General features: G+C 45.5%; 1 protein-coding gene across 5 annotated transcripts in view; it reads right to left on the bottom strand.

Moving 5' to 3' along the window:
- Window positions 1-19,823, bottom strand: part of MICAL2 (microtubule associated monooxygenase, calponin and LIM domain containing 2) — a 119,360-nt gene extending 99,537 nt beyond the window's left edge. For all 5 annotated transcript variants that reach the window (XR_010743755.1, XR_010743756.1, XM_066320563.1 and 2 more), the window contains exon 1: window positions 19,746-19,823. The gene's annotated coding sequence lies outside the window, so the exon portion shown is untranslated. The remainder of the gene's footprint in view (window positions 1-19,745) is intronic.
- Window positions 19,824-20,980: the final 1,157 nt, after the last annotated feature.

The raw sequence follows: 20,980 nt of genomic DNA, 5'->3' as shown, positions 1-20,980 counted from the left end.
GGTGCTCTAAGTATATGCAGCTGATGGAAAAGCATGCATTTCTTTCTGAGGAGTCACTAATATTTCACTGCAGTGTTGTATATAACTCACTGGAAACAATGCAATAATGACAAGTTAAAAAGAATCATTCTTGACTATAATTAAAGTTTCCTGTTCTGTAACTGTCTCAGAGACCTAAGAGGCAATGCATTAACTCCTTACCTGTAGTAGAAAAATTAACAGTGTTTGGCAAAGTACTTGAGCTCTTAGAGCATTATCATTTATCCTTTTACTTCCTTCATCACATAGATCACTCTAGGGATGATATACAGAGCCAAAAATCTCATCAAGGTGAGTACTGATGCTGAAACCGCAAACTATGCTTTTAAAGTGACTTTTGAGCTTCCTCTAGTAGCACAATCCGAAAATAAAACCCATTTTATTTGAAACTTCAGTGAACTGCTACAGAGCCTAATAAAAATTTGGGTCAGTGAAAGGAAAGGAAGGAGAGAGCAGGAAATAGCCTGGACAAACAGTTCTTTTAAGCCAGAACTGAGGCATCCGTGGGTTAGACACAAGAATTGCCATTTTAGGTCCCCTGCATGATGTATTAAGCACACACAAGAACTTGGCCTTCCACACAGCTTCCTTCCCATGGCATTGCAGGAGTCTCTGGAGGGCTCCAGGGCACAGAGTACACTGGGAAGAAGGGTTCAGCTGTCACGAGTTATCCCTGCCTCCAGCCAGGGCCAACAGGAATGTCAGATAAGGAAAGCTGAGAAGTGCTGCTCGTGCCTGGTGGCTGCCCAAGAAGAAAGTGAAGATCTTGTTACAACTCAAAGCGAACCAGGGCAAAAGGGGCAGAGAAAGCAGAAGTTAAAGCAATGGCACATGCACAGATGTATCTATAGGAAGGCTAATGTCTCCAGTCTTGGCTGATTATTTCCTGCCAGCAAAACAAGCTCTGCTACTGCAGACAATCTTGAGAATACTGAAAAAAGCAGCTCCACTGTCAGGGCAATTTCATTAAGTATCTCTAGTCAGATGGATGTATGGAGCTGCTTCACATCTGCACATGGAGTCTCTCAGCAGCAAGCTGAGCAAGCAGTAAAGTTGACATATATGAGTCATTACAGGAAAATAACATAACTTTTTGACAGCAGCACCATACAAATTGCTTGTCAGCAAGATCTCGAGGTACTATCTGCAAAAATTAAAAACTTCTTTTGGCTTATTTGTCCCACTGGAATGAGAACAACCCTAATTTAATTCAAACTTGAAGCACTTAAGTTCTTCCTTAGTCCCTTAATGCGCTGCTTTAATACTTGAGAACATGTTCCTTGGGGAGATCGGAAAAGGATTAAATTCCTAGCATTTCAATACCACTAATCCTGATTCCGTTTTCAATACAGCCCTAATTCTGCCGTGTTTACCAAGAATAAAGTCTTTTATTTGGCATGCAGGATACAATACATTTATTGTTGGCTTAAGGTTAGAAACAACAACAGAAACAGACAATTTTGATCTGTGAAGTCTGGTAATCATGATAGTCATCTACTCCCATCCTCACCATCAGTTTAAAGTACAGTATTTCTGCTGCCTCTTTCCCCGACTGAACTGTCTAACAGATCAATACCATCACAAAAAGTGAAGTTTGCAAGTGGAACTGGCCATGTCACAGGACCTCCTAAGTTTTTCAGCTTAGTTTCTACTGTGATGCACTTTGTTTTTGTGGAGACCATTTTACATGTAAACATTTCTGTCTGGAGGAAACACAGCTTTTTGGTGGTTTGGTTTCTTTGCATGTTGTCCTAAAAATGACATAAAAGGAAAAAAGAATTACATGTGATTCTGGTAACAAGTGAAGCTCTAATTTGCTTTGCTTATAAAACTAGTTAAAAGCATGCTGGTCTGAAATACTAGTTTTGTGCTGGCCACAAACAGCCAATCCATTCCTCAAGATGCACAGTCCTACCAGAGACATCAATGAAGGAATGCTGCCTCTGAACAAAGCCCCACAGACTGTCTCTGTAAACAGCCGGATTACTCTCCTGTATTTTTATAAAAAGCCAACTTCCACAGAAAGCCTGCAAAATAACTTTTCGGGCCAAGTATGGAATTCAAAACAGCTCCTACTGAGACACTGTGTGCCCATGAACTCACAAGGTTACTGTACACGCTATCAGCTTGTTTTGCAGTGGTTATATGAGACATTTCAAACACAAGCCTTCCAACAAGTGCTGCTGTGCCCGTTTAACCTGCTGCAGCTGGAAGCATCCACGGCAAAATACAGCTGGAAACATGGGGACGAGTACACTAAGGCTTGGCACCAGGTATTTCACATATGTTCACAGGAAGCATAAAATAGAATAGCCTATCTGTAGATTTTATCTGAGTCACATTCCACACGTTTTAAAGCTGGAAGCTTTAAAAATAGGCCCGTTTGTTTCTTGATGTTTCAGACCTGAGCTTGGCTGTGGGCATGCACTAAGACACACGGGCAAGTCAAATGAGATGAGCCCCACAAGCAGCAGCTTGCCTGTGTCTCCATCCACACAAACACACAGTGCTGGCAGGGGCAAAGCATGGGAGGCTGCCCCATGTGCAGCCCCAAGGATGGGGGCTCAGGCCTCTCCCCCAGCTGGGTCAGAGGACACAGCGCTTCCCAGCTTTCAGATAAATCCCAGCAGAGGACTGGCAGCTACAGAGATCACACCGTTCTGCTGCCTGCACAAGAAGTCCCATCCTGTGAGCACCACTAAACCCCTCAGATGCTCATTTGGCAAAGCAAAGGCACAGGTTTTTCAAATGAATGACAATACACTGCTTTCCAGGCATCCGTATGCAGCTTATACTCACCCTACTCATCAGAAATACCAACATTTCTGAAGAATGAGTTCTAAATTAAAGAAATTTTCTTTTGATTTTTTATTTTAAAGCAATGTTGTTGTAGCTACAACAGTGGAAATTATAACTCTAGGCCTTCAAGTCCAATGGTTTTAAGGAGAAATTTCTCTAGCTCAATTCTCATTCTGTGCACGTTACAGTAAGTGCATAAAAATTATTTTTTACAGGGCCACTAAAAGCTCTGCTGCAAAGTCCCAAGTTTCCATATAGTCTACATCTTCAAAGGTAACTGTAGATGATTACACCACAGGCATTTGGGGTTAATGCTATGCATAAACAAGATATTAAAACATGACTCTTGTTTAGACTGGTTACAAGGAAGAACATTTTTCAGCTCTGTTGTAGCAGATGAGAAACACAATATAAACAACAGTAGAAAGTTTATGCTGATGTTTTCCTAGGTTAGGATCACAAGAACAAAGGAAGACAGTATACCAGAAGGGTAACATCAGCCTACAAGAAAGCATGCCTCTTAAGAAAAGGCACCTGTTATTTAAGCTAGGAAGATGTAAAGTTAAAGATGTAGTCTCAGTGAAAACAACTTAAAGGATAATCTTTAAGCTCTTTGAAATTCCTGCCTTTCTTTTCCTATAGTGACACTTATAATTTCAAGCTCACAGGCTGGAACAGTGTAGATATTGCTCACAGAATAGGCAGTACTGGTTGCCTTTTGATCAGCACAAGATTTCCTGCTTTCAATAGGATGTCTGCAACACTGAGCCAGACTAACTTGGAGTGCAAGTAAAACCCTATTTTCCATTCCCAAAGTCACAGCAGCAGGGAGATGGCAGGGCCAGACACACTGAGCAGGGATGGACGACACAAGAGGATGATGGAGAGGGAACTCTGGCACCACTCCTGCCCAGCTGCCAGTGGGAACTTCAACATCCCACTTCTCTCACAGCTTTGTGTTCTCCTCCCTGCTCCTCACCCTCAGGTCACAGGCATAACTCAGATGGCACAACTGTGACCATGAGGAAGACAAATAAAAGCATACCCTGTAGCTGACAGAGCCCTGTCAGCAAAATCCCTGGTATATGTAAAGCTATACCAACAAAACTGAGCCACATTTGGCAGCGGTTCCTCTAGGACAGCTTTCCCTTTGTATGCATGGGGACATAATTACGGAGGTAAATACACCATAAAAGAAAACAAACACATGACACAGTAAAAAGCAGACTCTCTTTGTCAGCAATCACAGAAATGATGTTGGTTTATGGCACTTTGAGAATAGGAGTCATGCAGAGGGATGGTGCAGCAGGATGGGCCGTGAACTGACACAGCAACGTGGCACTGCCAGTGCCTCCAGCAGTGCCCAGGACTGGTGGAGCCCAGCAGGGAGCAAGGGACAAAGAGTGCCACCGGTCCTGAATCCCAGAAGCCACCTGATGCCCAGATACAGCCTGTCTGTTCCCTCACTCTCTCTCTCCCAAGCTACAAAGCAAAAAGGAGCAGCGAAGCTGCTTCTCTGAGAGCTGCCCAAAAACATCAGCTGGAGACACCAGAAAGTGCCCTCAGAGAACACTGGATGCTAAAGCAAGGTTGTCTTTTGTTTCTCCTCAGGATTTCTATGAGAAAGGAAATTAATATTTGTTCAGGGTTTTTTCTGAAGCAAAAATATGGCATTACGGCTGTGCTGAAGCAAACACTCCAGGCAATGTCTTGGGGGAGAAAAAGAACAGCATCAGTGTTAGTTTTCATAGATATGTGCCAAGAGCTCTCAGGAGTGTGTTTTAGATCATCTTTCCAAACATGGATCTGTAGATCTCTGCTCTCCAGCATGTGTCCCTCTGGTTACTGGGGCTGTGGCAATAACCCAAGAGGAAGAAACAGCTGGCACTGGGGCTGCAAGACCCTCAGGGCTCCAGTCCACAATAATTCATTTGGCAGAGGTGCCCTCATCTGTAGACATCAGACTTCCAGATCAGTAGCGAGGATTAATCCACTGAAAACACAGACAGGATTGCTTTGCCAATGATCAAAGAAATGAAACATTCTGGGCAGTATTTCATATGCATACACACACATTTTTAGGAATCAACACATTCCATTGCCGCAATTTTTTTTTCCCCACACAAGGTAGCACACAGTTCTTCCTGTGGAAGGAAGTCCTTCCTTCTTTACTGGGGCATTAATGTTATCAGTCACACTGAAATCCATGGGAACCACAAAGTTAAAGAATCAAAGAAACCCAAAAGCAGTTTTGAGTTGTAAATGATAGGTTCCTTGGGTGCAGCAATGCCAATTCACCACCAAAAAACAGCCATCGAATTGGAGAACTGAGAAGCCACACCCAGACAAGTCAGCCAGAGGGTGATGGGAAACCAGAAGATTAGGTTAAACACCAAACACTGCTTCAAGGAGTATTTACATAAAAAAGACAAAAACAGAAAGAAAGCTACTGTGTTAGCTTTGTATCTGTTTTATGTTTTTTGTCCTTGTAAACTGGATCCCGCAGTTACCAGAAGAGATTGGAAAAGACAGTTTCTGAAAGTAGAAACAGTATTTTTGGAAGAAAATGTGCAGGACAATTTCTACCCTCCCTCTGCCCAGACTTCCCAAAAAATGAAGAAAAACAAAGTATAAAAAAACCCAAATAAAGATGCCAAGAGAGTTACAAAAACATGATCCATTTCTGCTGCAGAAAAATCCTCACAGTCAAGCTATAGAATACATCCTGAAATATTAGTTTTGGGACATCCACCAGAAAAAGAAAAAAAAATACCCATGAGACTAATATCCTAGGAAGCTGTTCCATCAAGAAATTAAAAAAAAAAAAAAAACAACCCAGCTCTGAGGGCAGAACATCATTAACCAACAACAGGAGGGATGACAAATGCATCACTGTTTTCACAAGGCAAGCTGAGATATAGTCAGGATTAAATTATGATTCATCTTCTCCAGCACAGCAAAGTTTACTAGAAACCATGAAATACCCAAACAACCACTTCTTAATAGTAATTGTTCATCACACAGCCTGACTCCAGAAGGTTAAGGTTTAAATTCTCTATTTAAGTCCTGTCAACAGTAGTGAAGGTCAGAGGTGGTTGCACCTCCTCCATTTAAGTTTTCATGCAACAATGGCCATTTGCTTCCAGTCATCTCCCAAACTGAATGACCTGTGCTGTAAGATGCAGATGTTATCATCACGCCCTTCATTAGTCACACATTCATTTGGAAAACTTATTTTATCATGTACCTGTATTTCACTGCATGTAAGTGGGCAGACACTGTAGGAATCCAAGCATTTTTAAAGTGCCAAGGCAAACAACAATGCTGATTTTTTTCTAAAAGTTTACTTTTCTCACCGTCATCTACCCCAAACGTTCATTTTACTGTACAGAAGAGTCAAAACCTCTTAGTGAAAGCATGATCTATGGCCAGCATCAACACACATACCTGAAAGGCAACGTGAACAGTGCATTTACAGAGTTGAGCCTAAGTGCACAAACATCACAGGTATGTTACACAGACCCAGGAAGTTTTAAGGCAGCGCTGCCGCTTCATTCCCATATATCGACACGAGGTTACGTGGAGCAGCCACGGCTCTTTGGGGATCCTGAAATGCTGCCATGTGTGACTGCATGCTGCTGACTTCAGCCTGGTGTTTTCAGGGCAGAGGAGATAAGAGGCATCACATTTCTTCCTACAGCTACAGGAAGACAGAGCTAAAGCTACTTTGGTGCCCCAACAGCCTGTCATTTTCAGAAAGGGAAGGGATTAACTGGTTCTGCGTTCACAGAGTGCCCGGTACCCAAGGTGCTGATTACAACTGGCTTTGTTAGAGAAAACAACAATTTGAGAAGGCAAGTGGTTTGCAGAAAACATCGTGGGTCAAGTTGTTTTTGCTCTAGCTGAGCCCACAGCGCTGATCCCCTGGGCACCACGTTCCTCCCTCACTGTGCCTGCTCTGCCAAGAGCAGGGACTGGGGAATGGGAACTGTCAGAACACTGAAGTTTTTACCCAACTGCTGATCAGGAAACCCACGACTCATTCATCCAATGTGCCTACTCAAAGCAGACCAACCAATGACACTGAAGACGTGTTTCATTATTAGAGTTCCTTAATATATAGTTCAAACAGCTTTAGTATTCTCCAATTTACAGAGACCAAGAAGGAAAACCGAGAACTGATCTTCAGAAAAAGGATGGAGAGAAAAATGTGTGAACCTAAATTATTCACAAAAGAAATACTGTTTAGTTCTCCACTTTACAAACACAATCTTTCTAAAAAACCATTTTGTCACTGAGTCCAAGACCTTATGTTGGCTTGGACTTCATTCTCTTTCTATATTAGCACAGATTTCTCCCTCTCATCTGCACAAAGGTAAACAGTATTGCTTTTATTTCGCTGAAATGTGTAACCAGTTCTTTATCTATGCTCCAGTTATCAAGATTTCGTTTACTAGGAATAAGGAGCTGGCTAATGCCCTAATACTGTATTACCAGTGTGATTAAATAGCAACACAACCAGTGCCCCAAAAGCCATATGCACAGAACAGGCTTTGTTGCAGCATCTTTCAAAAGTAGGACATCCTTGGAGCCTCACTACACAGGCTCTGGGAGGTCATAAACCCATGAAAACAGCACAGAAACTCAGCTTTTCTACCCATGACCCAGGGATTTTTTAAATATATATTTTATCCCCTTCAATAATTGCTTGGAACTGCTACTTGGATTACCAAATAGAACAAGCCAGTGATACGCTGCATAAAAAAAGTTTGGGACAGTTGGCACACCAGGTCCAAAAGGATACAATTTGCATGTTATGATTTCACCCCCATCAAGGGGGAAAAAAAAACTGAGTCAACATAAAAACTAAAACTCAGGTGAAGATTAAAGGGTATTTATATCAGCTGTGGAAGCAAAAATTTCAAGAAACAGTGCCTTCTTTTGTGTGCAAGTCATACCACAGCCAGATGCTACTTAAAACTCTCTCACCAGTAGCCAAAAAAAAAAAAAAAAAAAAAAAAAAAAAAAAAAAAAAAAAAAAAAAAAAAAAAAAAAAGGCAAGCTTATATGCCAGGCCAGGTATTTCCATGATGCATTTCTAAATCAGAAAACCTTATGAAAGGAAGTGACTGCAACAGTCACTGAGTCACTCCATTTCCTTAAGGTACAACATGAGAGGTTTTACCCCTGCCCTCATTCTTGCCAGCACAGAGCACTGTGAAGCACATGAAGTTCAAATCCTCTAGGACGTCCTCTGTGCAGCACAGACTATCCCAGCACACGCTGGGAACATCCCTGTCCCCTTGGTGATGCTCCTGGTGCAGCTGGGCAGGGCTCTCGGATCTCCTGTTCCTGCCAAAGCAGGACTTCTTCACTGATGCTGTCAACTTCTTCAGGCAGCTCCTTTCCAACAAGATCCATCAGACAGACCTGGCTGTGTCTGGGGAAAATTGACTCCTCTCTAGCCAGATTACCCTGCTATCTCACACTGCCCTGTCCAAACCCCCCAAAACACACAGAGATCCAGGGAACATTACAGCAATTTGGCTTGTGAGCACATATGCCAGAGCTCCTGCTGCTACTAATGATGTGGAGCCTTCCAGGAGAAACTTTTGCTGTGTTTCCTTTGATGGTTTATCTGTCCTCCACGACTGAATGCCGCCTCCCTCCTACCTCCCACACCTCCCACGGCAGGGGCTCTTAAACCTCTGCCCTTTGCTGAGCACCAGCCCTGCCAGAGAGCACCACCAGTGCCCTGCCTGGGGGAGCAACACAAGACAACGCTGAGGAAAACCTCAAAAGCCTTGGTCACCAAGGTTTGCTTACCAGATGCCCTAATGCATGAGTCAACGACATCCAGAACAGTTTATTCCTGGCTTTCTGTGATTGGCAGGACAAGCTAATAGTGCTATAATCCTGTTTTCTTCACTGGACAAAAGATGCCATAGGTTTACATAAAAGAAGACTAACAAAATTGTGAAGAGGTACAAGTTACAGGTGTTGAGATTGCTGCTGCAACTCTCCTTATGCTGCCCAAGAATATATAAACAGAGTCTAAGGGAGATTGCTAGGAAAAAAGGGCATAAGGCAGCACTTCATCAGATTCCTAATATCCAGCATATCAACTAACTATGAATCAACTTTTGTAGAGCCCATTTCCCCACGGCATTTGGGCAGGCGGTGTACGGCAACACGCAAACAGCTCACCTTGGGATTTCCAGGTCAGTGCAGCAGCAGGCAGAGAGAACCCTTGCTTTCCAAAACCAGAAGCTGACAGCTTTGCACAGACCCCTTCAGCCCCATCTCCTTGGTGCTGGGGCAGCTGCACTTAGGTGGCGGGCTCCTTTTACCTTTCCTGGCAGAGCCACTCCAGAGTCACCCCGTCTCGTCTGGCAGCTCTTTGGCAGAGCTCTGATCATCCCCAGCGGGTTAAAAGGTCAGCTTGAGCAAATCTGCTTTAGGCAGAGCCTGGCGGGCAGGGGCAAGGATCACAACAAGGACGTGCAGCACAGCCACTGCTAATGTGGCTTTGCCACTCCGGGTCTGCAAAGTGCTGCAGCAGGAGAGGAAACACCAGGGCGCAGTGCACCAGCTCTGTCAGACTGTGGGACTGCACAGGCACAGACACTTCTGCGCTTTAATACAATAAATACAACGTCCTTGCACCCACAGACAGAAACCTCAGGTTTTAGCAACTGCTACCTACACAATTACCAGGTGGCTTTCTCCCCTTTCTTGCCCTGTTTTTCTGATCCCTGTGAGGCTGCACACACCTGTGCACCTCACAGCTCAAAGCTGACAATTCTACTGCTGGAAGTTTAATCAAAAGTAAGAATATAATCTAGAACACAGGCTTAGACAGGAAAAGGAACAGGTAAAGGCAAAGAAACTGAATGACCAGTTAAAGTACAATTTTGGTGGAAGGAAGGAAAAACCTTAGGCCCAAGTCTCACTGTCACTAAGACACTTTCTGACAGAAGTTCACAACAGCCTTGTAAGTGACACTGACCAAAACCTCCAAGTCACAGTATCTTGAGTGAACTTTTCAAACATGCTATACAAGCAAAAAGCTCAGCTGTCTCCACCTCCCCTGAGCACTGGCAAGGTTATCATTAGAGTGTCACTGCTGTAAAACAAACCCAGTCATCTACAATTGCACCATGGAGAGGATGGCTCTGCTGAGAGCAGGGGAGGGACTGCACCAGCCGGGCTGTGCCAAGTGAAACTCACCCTCAGCACAGCACATGACTAAGCACGTATTGGCTGGGCCAGTACCCAGTCACCCAGCTGCAAATAAAGGAAATTTCTCCTTACCTCCCTCCTCCCACCCATTGGTGAAGACAGGAAAGGCAGAGTGTTGCAAATGAAGTTTGAGAAGCCTTATGAATAAAAAAGAAGTCCAACGTATCACACAGGACAGTGACTACAAATACTCTTTTTAATGTTAAACTTTATCGAACAAGAAATATCAGAAATGTGGATCCCATTGCCAAAAATAGAAAGGGAATGCAGCTACACTTCATGGAAACAGTCCATGTGAATACAGATGTGTTTCGTAATTAAATAATGTAAATGTTACCTCTTTTTGCTTCATTCTAATTGTGAGAGGTAATATTTATGTTGCCAATACTAGTTTCTAGTGATGACGTCCAAACTAACCTCTTAGTTTTCATTTTAAACTCCCAAGACATGGCAGAAAAAAAGAAAAGCTCTCAATCCTCTGAATATTCTTCCCAAAGAAATCAGAATCATCATTATAATCATAACAGAATCATCAGCCCAAAGGAAGAAAACACTGACTTAACCTCCTCCTCAAAAACTAAAAGAAACACTTATTTCAGCCCTGCAACTAGCAAAATATCCCAGCTAAATATTATACAACAGACAAAACCCAAAAGAAATTTAGAAAACTTGGACTCAAAACACATGGTGCTTCTCAGTATGACAAAGATGTATTTTTTTTTCTTCATTAGAGAAACAGTCATTAAAATTAAATGTAGTGATGGCTTCCATGAACTCATCAGAAGCACTGATCACAACCTCACAATTGCCTCTGGAAACGTAGCAGGAAAGTTGGGCAAAGGCATGAACTAAGTTGGCTTTGTAGAAGTCCCACTAACTTTCTCTTGCCCACACTTTCAATGAATTTTGCATGTAGGTTGGCCTCCTGGCTGGATAACAACTGATCAGGCAGAGAGGCAAGGAAAACCTTGCCATCCTTTGCTAATTCAGTAGAGCAAATAAAACTGAAAACTAGTGGTTTAAATCCTTTGTTCACTAGAAGTATTAAAGCAAAAAACCACGAGATATATCTGCATTAATATTTACCTCTAGATTAAATCATCTGCGCAAATCTAAATCTGCTATACTTTATATGTCATTCCTGGATTTATCTTGGAAATTAACGAACCAAGAGACACTCAGATACTTACACAGATGTCTTTCAGAACACAGGGTTTGTAGTTCTATTGGCTTGAGATTTCAAACGAGCCGAATTGCCTCACAAACATGTATCCCACCAAGCTGTGGGTCAGAATGCACAAAACTTTATGACAGAAGGCAGAAGTTTCACATTGACACTACTGCCTTGCACAGCCACCTCATCGTCCTGAAGGATGCATACAGGTGCTGCCTTTTAAAAAGCTGAGTCAAGAAATTCTGTCAAACACGGCATGTTACTCATGTATTTTACAGCGTGTCAGGCAGAACCTTGGACTAAGCTCTAAGGGACGAGTATTGTGAACAACACACAAAAATAACTCACCTTGCTCTGAATCAGCAATGTAGTTCTTTTTGGCCTCTATAAATGCCTGATAAACAAAATAATTGGGAGACATGCTTTGATTCTGTAACTGAGTTTGAAGATGCTTCTACACACAAGTAACTAATACCATCAATCATTACATCAGGTAGTAGCTGAATAAGTAGTTATAGACAGGTGTGGTCTGTATCTAAATGCATAAATAGGGCCTTAAGATGTCAAGCTTTTGCAGTTGTCATGAAATAGCACCAGAAATCCTGCTGGACCCCCATAAGTTCATGCATTCAGCAATGCTGGAGCCCTCTGTGTGAATGTATTCTGCCAACAACCACAACTCTCCTCAATCAAAACGAAAACAGAAAGAGAGAAAATAACACCGCCCTTTGCATTTTTGCATAGGTAAGTGTGAGATAAAAACCTCGTGGCTCTCCTTTCCCACATAAATACACAGAGGTGAATGCCTCACTGTGACTTTTCATTCCCAGGTGGGAAGGAAACAGAGAAGAAACCCTTCTCTCTGTGAGAGGGGCCAGCACCCAGCTCCGCCAAACTCCTGGTGCCTGTGCCAGCACCTGCTGCATCACATCTCCCAAAGCCACATCTCCCTGCCAGGGGTGCCAGCCCCAGGACACCCTGACTCTGCTCTGAAGCAGAGACCTGTCCTGCCCGAGGTCAGCATCCCACTGAGTCCCCCTCCAGGAGAGAACTGATGCTCCCAGAGGAATAACGCTGTTCCCCTCTGTTCTCTTCTATCTTTAACCTGAAAACTGATACACGCAGTAGTCATCAAAATTACTCCACAGGGGATACTAAAGACAGTTTTTTCCCCATGACACGCACAAAGCTCGCCTGGTACACACCAACCTATTTTCCTGTCTGCTTATCTAAGCATCCCAGCTGCAAATAAGATGTGGCTGAGCTGTGTCACTCCTGAGGTTGTGCCCCCCTGCACCCTGCAGAGCAGCTCTGCAGTAGGTGCTGGGGAGTGTCACATCACCCAGTGATACCTTAAGTTTCAGCTTTCATGTTTTTCACATTCTGTGCTGCCCAGGGGTGCAGTTCTGAGCCTCATATTCAGTGCTGGAAAGTTCCCTTCACAGAGCAGAGACACCAAACAAATCCTTTTCCTGCTGGAGACCAAGGACAATTTTCAGGCCCAAAAGCACAAACAAGGGTGGGCTGGAGGGAGGAACAAGAAGGATGGGACCTCACTACCTGCAGCTGGAATTGGACAATTAAACACCAATATGCAAATGGACCAAAATTTATAAACGTGTGAGACCTCATGACCATTTGTCCATTTTGTGACTATTTTGGGTCCACCTTGGCTGTAGCCCTGCTCAGGCTCTTGTCCTGCCCAAGGTGTATCCTGGAGGCCTTTCAATAAATCCCTACTCTATTCTCTGGCTCTGTCCAGTCTCTGTCTCAGGCCAGCCTTCCCAAGGCATGACCAGCACCCCTGTGCTGCAGCTGCACATACCTCCTCCCAAATATACCCCAGGACAAGGTCCAGCACATCAGTAAATATTTGCACATTGTCTCCAGTTCCCTCTGCACACAGGGTTATTTATACACCGTGGCACACAGCATGCCTCTGGACAGGGCAGCATCACACAGGGCTGTGGTGTCAGCAGCGCAGGCAACAGATTTAAGCCAACCCCTGCTCCTCGACACTCTCATGAGGAAGCAGGTCACAAATGGAGTGATATACTCTTTGTGCACTGAAAAATGTATGCTATTCATTTCCAGGAAATAAAGTTGACCACCCTAACCCTTCTTCCCTCTCACTCCTCCCCACCAAAACAACAGAAAGATGGTTTCTTTTGTCTGAACAGGTTCACTGAGATGTATTTAGCTCTTTACACAAGCTTTACTCTTCCGAACGCATTTTTGGGACACTTGATGCTGACTTGGTGCAACAGTAGAGTTTCAGAGAGTCAATACAGCAACGGGTATTTGATTACATCCACAGACTCGGTTTTTGAATGCACCCAGAGTTCATATTTATGGAGCTTGTGTCCAAGCCTTAACCATGTGCATGTTTCTGACATCCATTCAACCACATTAATGTACACAGGGTATTGTACACAGGGGTGTCAGCTATTACTTTTAAAAATCCATACATAGAAATTGGAGGACACACTGCACTCATTCTCTGAAATCTTAAAAATGGCTCCAGACTGTTGCATTTATCTTACCCAGGATTCCAACACCAGACTTTAATATTCTTCTGTCCCTAGAGCCATGTAATTACTGAAAATTTTCTGAACTGACAGAAACAGTTGGCTGCATAGGTGGCAACCATAGGAATTTGCAGCACTCAGTGAAAGAGGAAAATCAAATACCAAGCAGAAGGCCAGGAGATCAGATCTATCTGAATGAGAACTCGTTCACATAAATTATCCAAGCCCAAATATCACATTCCATCAGAAGTTCTTTGAGTTCACCTGGGATGGAAATGAGACCTGGAGAAGTAAGCTCTTGTGTCAGGATGCTCACTCCTTTACTGCCTCTGAAAGGAGAAAAGCAATGGCAATTCAAGCACACAAGCAGATCCTGTGTCTGACCCACAGCTGGGTCGAATGATGACATGGGGGTAATTAGCACTGACTGCATATTTACCACCTCGAAGTCAAGCCCAACACAAGCCCCATTTTTTTTTTTTTTTTTGTAATCAGCTCAGACAGCTATTTTAAATGATTCCCCAGATCAGCCCAAGGTGCCATAAAGACAATCAATAAAAACCAGCCTGATAACAAGCACATACAATAGGTGAACCTGTATGAAAGGAGGTCAAACTGAATAAGCAGAAACCAAAAAGTACCCAGTATCCTGTGAAGTTCTTGTTTAACCAGAGGGTTTCCTCAGCTAGAAAGGGTGTCAGCAGAGAACATTGCATTCCGTTCTGAATTCCTCCCTCTGCTTTTAGCAACTGCCTTCAGAGCCTGCATTTGTTTCTGTAAATCCTTCTGTGCTGCTCCCTGCGTGCATGAGTTTAGAGGGCAAGGGTATTGCACATCCCTGATACCACTAACAGATGGGGCTCACCTCAGCCAATAACACAGCTTATGGTCTTTGCAATACACTCTTATCCGATTACACACAAAAAAGAATTCCACTATCTGCCAAACATGAGTCTTCTCAAAGAGAGGGGGAAATTTGTCTTCTGCTCCAACTCCTGCTTTGCTGTTAGCAAAATTGTTTATATTTTTTTTTGCTAGACTCCATCATCCATGATTTGCACATCATAGGCTAGGAAAAAAAATCTTGGCATATTTAAGCCTTCCAGTTAGCTACTGGAGTCAGGTATTCAGGTAAGAAAATGACAAAAGCTATGAGAATCTGGTATTTTAATGTCCTTAGTCTTCCAAAAGCAACACCATATAACAAAAATATCACGGTTCCAGTGTCTCACCACCCCCACAGCAAAGAATTTCTTCCTGATAGCTAGTTTAATCCTGCCCTCCTTCAGTTTAAAGCCATTACCCCTTGGCCTATCACTACCTGCCCTTGCAGAAGGTCCCTCTCTAGCTCCCTTGTAGCCCCTTTTGGTACTAGAACGGTGGTCTAAGGTCTGTTGAATTACCATAAGACTATTTAAAGTTGATTACAATGCATCCCTGCTTATTCCCAACAAAAATTTTGCATGGTCTCAGAAATTCTGTTTTGATGCTTGGCGATGGCAGCAGGAGAGAACGATGAACTGCAGCACCCCTTTGGGCATTACTGCAGCCTAAACAGGCAACAAGCTGTGAGCTTAAAAGGTTTGAGACGGATTTATGGTGGACTAACAGATCCAAAGAAACTGCTTTTGAGGAAGCCAAAACTCCACAACACACAATGCCAGGCACAGTCATTTTAAAATCTGAATTGGTAATGTCCCCTTGGCTGAAGGCAGCAATTGGAGAAAGTGCTGCCATTATTTCTCCAGAGCACAGCAGAGGAGATGCCAGAGCTGAGAGCAAAAGTTTAAATCTAGCCCACGTATTTCCAGCACACAATGCCATAAATCACCTGCCTCACCAGGTTTCGCCATCACAGCTCTAGGGGGCCAAAAGCAAGAAGAAACAAACCCAAGTTTCCTCCTAATTATATCAGTGCTACTGGGACATTGAAATAAGAACCATCAGAATTTAATAAATATAAGCTATGGGAGTGGCATCTTCTAATTTGTGTTGTGGTACCACCTGCCTTTCCCAAGACAGAATGGAGTTGCTCTTATTCCTCTCCCCACAGAGTAAACTGCCCACAAAAATTTGGAGGGGATAATAAAACCCCTGAAAACATAACCCCCACTGAACACAAGGTTATCAACCCAGAGCAGAAAGAGGGCTTGATAGTACACAGAGCTCAGATTTAGAGACAAGTCCGATTTTTTTTCCTTTCATGGAAGTACGAGTCTAAAGATAATTTTGGGGAAGTTTTTACTTGCTTGTAAATGTAACTATGTATACATGAAAGAGTTAGTCATCTTCTCCAGGTCAAAAATAAACACAGCAATTTCCAGAATGTGTCACAATACAATATTAACTGCGTATCTGCACAGTCACTGAATCAGTGGACACTTAATAGCCTTAATTTAGAATATCTATATTTTCCTGAATCAGTCTAATGTATCCTGAACTACTAATACCACTTCTGAAAGAGCCAGTTTGCTGTATAGAGACCTCTAAAACTGGTCCCAGTGATGGGAAAGAAGCAGTGTGCCCTCCCTGCACAGCTGAGCTGCCAGACACAGAGCAGAGGCTGCTCTTTTCAAGTTCACGGGCTCCTCACACAGAAAGAGCTTGAACAGGAGAGATGCAGCCAAGAATTCGCTCACACACACAAAATGCACACACCAAACTCCTGTGATTAGGATTATTAGAGGTACACATCTATTGCAGAGATGCCTGCAAGCCAGGCTGCCAGCACAGACACAGAAAGCAACCCCTCAGCCTTTCTGTAGCTCCTTAACTCTGGATCCAACACGTGAGCAAGCGGGGAGAAGGAAAAGGGCCATTGGGAGGCAGATCTCAGCTTCAGACACCTGAAATTGTCTTCATTTTAAGGGAATCAAAACACACTATGCCCTTAAGAAGCAAAGCCTCTTCCAGAGAGAAGGAGAGCTTTTCTGCTGACGCCAGGGGAATCAGAGTGAGGTGAAAGAACAGACACAGGTTACCAAGCACTCACAACAAATGTCACAGCCACGTGGGAGAGTCCCAATGGGAAACGTAGAGCATGTCAAAGTTTTCCCTTCAGTTTTCAAGATACTAGTTATAAAACACCAGAGCAGTGAGACAGGTGGAGCAGATACAAGGTATGTGTGAAAAGAGGTGGAAGACTTAAAGCATATTCATGGAGAAACAGGAGAGCAATCACCTGCCCCATTTTATGGTTTCTTTCACTTAAATATCTCCAGCCAAAACACAGGCTCTCTCACCTCCATGAGGAATGGAACAGGATATCGACAGGAGACTAGAAAATCCTACTTCAGCATATCTTAGTAAAATAAAACCAAAAACTATTCAGATCATACACCTAGGTTCCGGGTGAAACTGAAGGCAAACTGATCTCCCCACAAACAGCACCACCCTGATGTCAGGGATCTGGTAACGCCATACAACTTCAGAGCAACACTGAGGAAATTAACTAAAAACAAACAAAAAAAGAAATTCAGAGTGAAACAAACGATTTTCCATTCCTGTACGCTTTTCTTTATGCTAATTTGTTAAGAATTCATCTGATTTTGCCGACAGGGTAGGAGAAGTCTCATCACCTGCTGCAGACCACACGGCAGGAGGAAGTGAATGAAGCACGCTTCAGTTTCCCTTCAGAACTCCATTTCTCCACCACACGCTCTAAGATACATCTGCAGTGTTTTTTCCTAGCACCACGAAGAGAACAGCACCAAGAAACTTCAAACAGCGTTTTAAAAGGTGCGTTTGTCGGGTATCAGCACAGCAGGGCTGTTTTGCACAGACAACACCGCAGCAGCAATGCCGAAAAGGAGAACTCACCCAAACGCATGAGCCAAACGCCGTGTGACAAGGACACAGCACACAGACCCGCAGTACAGGGGAACCGAGATGCTGGGAAAGGACCGAGAATTTAGCAGCCCCAAGTTTTAGGTGAAAAAGACCACAGGGATTCAAGTCAGGGTAGGAAAGTGGCTAATCACGCCTATGAGCAGCAAGTAACGCGGTTAAAAAGATATGTTTTCTATTCTAAAGCTTGTACTTTCAAGCAGAGAACTGTAAATTTGTAGGTTTTCTCTATTTCTAAAGAAGTGAAACACGACAAAAAATTGAGACTGACGTAAGACTCAATTTAAGAACGGGGACATGCTGAGAGTTGAGTCAACACAGTTTTAATTCTTAAAGCCTTTAATGACCTCATAATAAACAGAGAAAAACTCTGTAGTATCTCTAGAGTTAGGAGCAAAAGTCTGTTGCTGCTTCAATGCAATTTCTCAGATGTGTCTTCCAGAAAGGATAAACCCTGCTGTTTTTAGAGAAACACCTCGACACCTCAAACTAAGCACAAGTGAGCATACACTCACTGAGAGTGCCTGTGTCAGTGATAACAGAGATGAATTCCAGTTCGGCTGTCAGATAATCTGTTTTCCACCCGTGTAATGTAATTAGCACCCAAAATAAAGTGGCGAAATGAGGGAAGCAAGATGCCCTCTTTTCTCCCAGATCAAGGCACTTCGTGAGCATCAATTAGATGTTAATGTCCCTGGGAGGCAAGCGTGACAAGTCTTATTAAGCCATTTTAAAGATTAGGACACTGAGTCACAAGAGAGATTTAGAACTTCCTCAAAACCAAAAGCAGAGTCAGAGAGGGGGCAGCTACACCCCAGCTGGGACTGGCAGCAGAGGACTGCGCTGCTCCACCTTACTGCAAGGTTTAGTCTCTAAATAATAATAATTTAAAAAATTTGAAAAAATAATTTTAAAAAAATTTAAAAAGTTCACGCTCCCACGAAGTTTCCTGGCCATGCCAATGCGCCTTCGTTTTGACCTGCAAGGGACCATCTTTACCTACAAGAATGCAGTCCCATTTCCACGCTCAGAGCTCATTCCGGCTGAAGGCACCAACAAGGTTGCCAGCCGTAAACAGTTTTTAAAGTCGACAGAGACCTCCAGATCTTTTTCAACAACTTTGTGAGAGAACATAAAACTTTTTGATACCGGCTCGACCTTACAGGCGTAGGGCAAATAAATCTACAATCACTAATCCACAAGCCAGCTCTCTGAATTCAAGTCACATGCCGAATTTACACATGAAAAACGGAGTGAACACGACAGGACAATCGCTATCACAGGTGAACAAACACTTCAAAGCGCGAAGAGAAACTCAGCAGATGCCATCCTCAATTAGCCCAAAAGGTGAGCAGAGAAGGATGTTTCGCCGATTAACACTCTCATTAGGACGCGTCCAAACTAATAGCCCACTCCACTGCTGTAACACGTCTGGAAAGCGCTCGGCCGCCTTAATCGCAAGGTACTCACGGAGCGAAAAGATTATTCTGACTGTTCCTGCGTGGCCGTCCCAGCCAGCGCCGCGTCACCGCCCGGTTCGGCCCCGGGAGCCCCGCGCCCGGACCGGCCAGTGGGGCGGGGACCGGCCCGGCACGGCTCGGCACTGTCCGGCCCGGCACTGTCCGGCACGGCACGGCCCGGATCGGCACTGTCCGGTACTGCCCGGCACGGCACGGCACGGCACGGCACGGCAAAGACCGGCCCGGCCCGGTCCGGCACGGCTCGGCACGGTACGGCACTGTCCGGCACGGCACAGCCCGACTCGGCACAGCCCGGCACGGCACTGTCCGGCACGGCACGGCACTGTCCGGCACGGCACGGCATGGCACTGCCCAGCACGGCGCAGCCCGGCTCGGCTCGGCACTGCCCGGCACGGCTCTGCACAGCCCGGCTCGGCCCGACACTGTCCGGCACGGCGCAGCCCGGCACGGCGCAGCCCGGCACGGCGCAGCCCGGCACGGCGCAGCCCGGCATGGCTCGGCACAGCCCGGCCGGCCCCAGGCGCCGTCGCCCGCGGAGCAGAGCCCGTCTCGAGGCTCTCCGGCTCTCCCGCTCTCCCGCTCTCCCTCCCTCCCTCCCGCCCGCCCGAGGGACCCCCGCTCCCGGCCCCGCCGCACCTGCTCCGCCCGTCCCGCGGACCCAGCGGCTGCGGCGGCGGCGCCGCTCCTCATGCTGCCGGCGCTGCCTCGGCGCGGCCCGGCGCTCTCGGGGCGGGGCCCGCGGACCGCCCTCCCCGGCCCGGCCCAGCCCAGCCCAGCCCGGCCCCAGACCGGCCCGGCCCAGCCCGGCCCGGCCCAGCCCGGCCCCAGCCCGGCCCCAGCCCGGCCCCATAGCTGCGGCCCCAGCCCGGCCCCAGCCCGGCCCGGCCCAGCCCAGCCCAGCCCGGCCCCAGCCCGGCCCCAGCCCAGCCCAGCCCGGCCCCACAGCTGCGGCCCCGTGCCCGGTGCCTGTCCCCCCGAGCCGGGCTGCGGCGGGCTCTCTCCCGCGGACGGTGCGCTGTTTCCGGGCCCACCTGCCATGAGGGAAGCGCTGCGAGGAACAGCGCGGCATGGGGAACGCGGGGCGCTTCCTCTCGGCTGCCAAAGCTCTGCGTTTGAGGAAGCGTGAAGGTTGTCACATATTCGGCGGCTTCAGGAAGGTTTCGGTCAGCAGGCAAGCAGAAAACCACTGGGGAGAAAGTTCAGGATCAGCTAGCAGCGCTGGCAGCGTGGCTCCCCGACTCCCATCAACACCAACATCTGGCTGACGGCAGATGTGAAATTGTACGAAAAACGAGCAAAGGAAAACAAGCAGGAATCACTTGAAGTGCTGCAGCACTTCAGAAAGGGCAGATGAGCTAAAGCCCATATCGGCGAACCTAAGGACTCGACAAAAGCCCAGCAGGCCCGCTTCATAGGTGACCTCAGCCAGTCGTAAATATGTTGATGTGTGCCACGCAGTCAGTCACCACGCCTCAGTGACGCCGCAGAAGGCTGTGACAGAGCGAGAGAGCAGGACCCTGGCCCGCCGTGACATGAGCTCTGACCCTTTCCACACCTGAGCCAAATTTGAAGCGGCTTTTGGATAACGTGGAGGGCAAGCAAGTGTGCATGTGGCCCTTTTCATCCATCCACAGCCGACTGCAACATAATCCCTAGTGACCCAAGTGGTTTAGCCAACTCTCAGAAATAATTTGTTGCTCTTAAGGCACAAATTTTGTTGTAGAAAATACCTCTCTTTTGGGTTGAAATTTGTCTTCTATTTTTTTGCATCGTGCTTGGCTGAACCCAAGTTTTACTCAATGATTAACTTTGAATTGCAGTATGTTTGTCTACTGATTTATCTTCAGGAGATTAACTGTACTTTTTCCTCA

This window comes from Sylvia atricapilla, chromosome 6 (assembly GCF_009819655.1).
Source record: "Sylvia atricapilla isolate bSylAtr1 chromosome 6, bSylAtr1.pri, whole genome shotgun sequence".
In the NCBI taxonomy this organism is placed as follows: Eukaryota; Metazoa; Chordata; class Aves; order Passeriformes; family Sylviidae; genus Sylvia; species Sylvia atricapilla.
The sequence above is the reverse complement of the archived record's forward strand: the minus strand, read 5'-3'. Positions and strand labels throughout refer to the sequence as shown.